Here is a 4,387-nt window from a genome sequence, read left to right as displayed (position 1 = left end):
GTTTACAGTGAGTGAGCCATTTCTCCAGTGATATTGAAACAGGGCCTTTATTGCCAGGACCCTTCACACACTGGGTGTGCCAGCCTAAGCCATTAGAATGAGCCTGCCCAGAAACCATCATATACATAATAAGAATTGTACATACTACCCTTTTATTTTACTTTTATGAATGTTTTGCCAAGAAAGAAATGCCGAAGTTAATGAAATTGAACACTTAACATCTCATGCCATGCTAAAGACACCTCAGCAGCAGATGCTTCATTTTTCTAATTACGCTGACCACTTAACCCATCTTTGAGAACTCCTAACCTCATATTCTTACCAGCACATATTTTTATCCCAATTACTTTTCCTCCAGTTTTGATAAAAGCATCAAACTTACTTCATTTTCCAAATTTCTGAATCCAAAGCCCTACTCTCCAATCACCAACATGTTCTTGATTTGAATGAAAGCTCACACAGCATAAAAAGTATTTATGTAAAGCCCATCAAACCCCCAGTCTCTGAATTCATCCATGTGACTGATTCTTCCATGTCCTTCCTATTCTCTAGAAAAGTCTTCAATACTTTATCATTATTACTACTGTTCAGATATTATCATATCAAGGTGCTAACCACCTATATTTCATGTATGCATACCATGAGTTTGTATCGAAAACATGACTCTACATAAGGATTGTCATCAGGAGGTGGTTCCATCTGTGATTATTTTTCCATAGTGGATGTATGTGTCTACTGGGTTTCTTTCCTTTGCTTTTCAGTTCAAACTCTACTCAATGAAACACTGAGAAGTGCTATGACTATGCTGCTAATTGACACAATTGGTAATTATCATCATGTTTGTGACACTCTACCCATTTGTTTCTATCCTAGCATTGGACTAGGAGTAGAACATCCCTAGATAGTCTCCTTATTGTCTGTTTTTGTCTCTTAGGTGAATTTATGGAAGAATTCTAAGTTTACCTTTGAGAATTCAGGAAGCACTTAAATATGATATTGGTTTGGAATTTTATTATAAAATAATTATTTAAATTTTAAGTTATTTAAAATTTAATTTTAATATAATAATTCTCTTAAGGAGAATAAGTTTATATATTTATTTTCAGATATTTCATATATGTTATTTTCATATATTAATATGTATGAAGATAATAAAATTTACAGCCTCTTAATTTTTATAGAATTTGGTATTATGATTTTGAAAATATTGACTCTTCCCATGAGCTTAGTATGTTAGTCTGGGGCGTATAGAAAAACAAAATTAAAAGGATGAATATTTATAACACTGGCTAAATTTATGTAGTTTTGATAGCCTAATAATGCTTATATTCAAAATTCATGGGCTGAGAACTTTGAGAACTTTGTAACTGCTTTGTCTATGAGCCTGGATTATATCTAAGTATAAAGGTAAGGATCCAGTGCTATTGTTGGAGAACCACTGTCTGTGTTGGAAAGCTAAAGAAGTGTAGTTCTGATGTCAGGAAGAAATGCAGCAGTATTAACAGCATTGCCAAGGTTATTCATGATCTCACCAGCATGACTCAAGCATATTAGATGAATTAACCAGCAAAATTTGAAGGTAAGAAGGGGAAAAAAAAACTTTTTTCCACTGACCCTCTTATAATGAAACCTCTCCCATCTTCATTAAATTTAGCTACATCAGTTAACAGAGTATACTCAGTAACTTAGGTGATTCTCATGGAGTCAAGTTCACCATCAGATAAACCATCACAGGACAGATAACCGACTCCTTGTCTATATTCACTCATATTATATTTGCTTTTCCGCTATAGGCAAACTTTTCTCTTCATGGACTACATAGTACACATTCTGCTTATCCATGTCCTTGTTTAAAGTATTTGTGGAGAAAATGAAGCATGCAAAATAGTTACTAATATTGACTAATATTAAAAGTCAATTAATAATAGGCTATCTTAGTTGGAAAACAAAACTGGAATTTTTTATTCAATCTGATTTTCTTTCCTTATTTATTTATTTTAAATTTATATGTACCTATATGGGTGTGTCTGCATGAGTTTCTGTGTACCGTGTATTTTTTGTGGTGTTTGTGTTGGCCAGAAGGGCCGTTGGAGCCCTTACCATGAGAATTACAGGCAGGTGTGAACAATCTAATATAGATGATGCAATTCAAACCCAGTTCTTTTGCAAAACAATTAGTGTTCTACTGCTGACTTATCTCTCAAGCCCCTCAATTCCATTTTTGTATTACCTCAAGGCATAAAAGTTATAATACATCCAAGTTTGAACAGATGCTCTTATTTCCTATTGCACTGAAAAAATGTCTGAACCTCAACCTTAAACGTAGTTTCTACACAAATTCTTTTTTTTTTTTTGATATTTGCCTTCTATTTTCTCATTCTCCTTTATATCGAGGACACATCACTCCTTTTTAAGCAATGCTTTAGTCTGTGAAGATTAAAGACATAATAGTCTCTGAAACACTTTTTTAACAATTACCTCCTTTGACTTTCATGAGTATTCATGTCATGCAGAGCTTTTCTACAGTCTTGAAGTGTTTCAACGTTTCCCTATGCTAAGACCATGACTCAGTCTACCTTTTCTCTGTTTTCTCTCAGATCCATATATAGTCAATTATATAAAATAATAAATATATTTTAAATGACAAATATCACAAAATATTATAAGCAAAATGTTCCTGGTAGGCTGTTCTAAGGTAGCTGTGGTAGAGTCATTAGTTGTTTCTGGGATGGCTACAACATGAAGTGAGGTGGTTTTGGTTGAGAAAGATTCAGTGTCCTGGAGGACTTCTTAAACCTTTGAAGGAATGAATGGGAGGAAGAAACAAACTGGGAGGAACTGGAAAAAAAGATAAATACAAACAATGGCAGGGATACACAAACCAGTTACAACTGGGTGCAGAGACCCCATAGAGCTTCACTGACTGCCACATTTTTTGTTCAACTAGAAAATGCTTTATATTTATCATTCAAGATTTATTATGTTTTCCACAACATTACTGTTATACTTGTGTCTTTTTAATTTTTTATCATTTATAAGGAAATATTAAACCATGTTAGATGATAGTTTTTTGGTTTCTTTTTACCTGGGTGTCTTTAAAAAAAGATATTTGCTTAAAATTAAATAGTAGAAATTCCTTGTGATGACTCATGACATCATTGTGTATAACCAAGATGTTCTCTAATAACAATACCCATGGTTGTGACACTTTGAAACAAAAGAAAAATGCTTATTTAGAAAAAAACAATTATTGTCTCTCAAGAAAACTGACTCCTTTTGTTTCTGTACTTGGAAGGAAGGAAAAAAAAAACCTATGCCTCGCTCTTATTTTCTTCCTCTTTTTTTCTGCCATTTAGGGAAAGTATTGTTTTGGGAAAACTGCACTTTTCATAAGAGCTGAAAGATTAAGAATTTTCATGTAAAAATGGCTAGACAGAAATTTTCAAAAGTCCTTTCCATCATCTAACTTCATGTCCCAATCCTACTGCAGTTGTAAACACTTCTCAAACGGTAGACCTATCAGGGAGAAATCACCCGAGCTCATCTACTCAAGGGGTCTCAGATCTCTGAATCTAAGAGGAAGATGCAGTAGTAGAAGCCTAAGAAGAGCCAGATAAGGAGAGCAAAATAACCATCTGTGCCAGAAAATATGGCCCACACATGGCCCAGCATAAGTAGAAAGGGCAGAATTAATCCAACTGAAGAGTCACTGTAGTGATAGTGAGTGTAAACTACCTCCTGAGGTCACAAACCACCTGGAGAGTCCTGTTCATAGTAACTGCTGAATAAGTACAACAATAGGACATCTAACACTATTGCCAAATATCTTTAAAATCTCTGTTTCTAGGCTATAGATTAACTCCATGGATTGAGGGTGAGACTTAACCTCCATATAAGCAAATACTCCATTTTAACAAGGTTACTTAGGGGGTTATTACTTTATTGTTTCAGACAGATGATGTTTTTCTTTTCTTAGTTTTTCTCTTTCTCTTTATCTTTTGTCTGAGGGATGGTTGATCCCAAGCCTGTGGTGAACAAGCTGGTCCCAAATCTTTCCAAATCTAACACATTTCTTTGCCTCCAATTCTTATGTGTCCAAGGACAGGGAACCAAAGATGTTTTTCAATTTGGTTATTTTCAACAGATTATTTTAGGGCATAAGTTGCATTATTCATAAATCCACAGCTCTCAGTTTGTTTGTTTGTGAATCACATGGCTAGCTAGTTGATCCCTCTAGCACATGTTCACAAACATGCATGAAGTTCTAGTTGCTTTAAGCTATTTCCTTAATTTGTAAGATACAATTTAAATCTTCATTATATTCTGTTGTTTTATTTACTTTAGGCACAGAGGCTCACTTTTTGTCCCAGGCAGACATTTCCTGAGA

General features: G+C 34.3%; 1 non-coding gene across 1 annotated transcript; it reads right to left on the bottom strand.

The window, feature by feature from the left end:
• Positions 1 to 4,000: 4,000 nt before the first annotated feature.
• On the bottom strand, positions 4,001 to 4,132 carry LOC115030726 (small nucleolar RNA SNORA38). Its single transcript, XR_003836323.1, has one exon. It is a non-coding gene; the product is annotated as a small nucleolar RNA SNORA38 (small nucleolar RNA).
• Positions 4,133 to 4,387: the final 255 nt, after the last annotated feature.

The sequence above is a fragment of the Mus caroli genome, unplaced genomic scaffold, assembly GCF_978045245.1.
Source record: "Mus caroli unplaced genomic scaffold, Mus_caroli_1 scaffold_3, whole genome shotgun sequence".
Lineage (NCBI taxonomy): Eukaryota > Metazoa > Chordata > Mammalia > Rodentia > Muridae > Mus > Mus caroli.
Note: the sequence above shows the minus strand (reverse complement) of the source record. Positions and strands in the feature narration are given on the sequence as shown.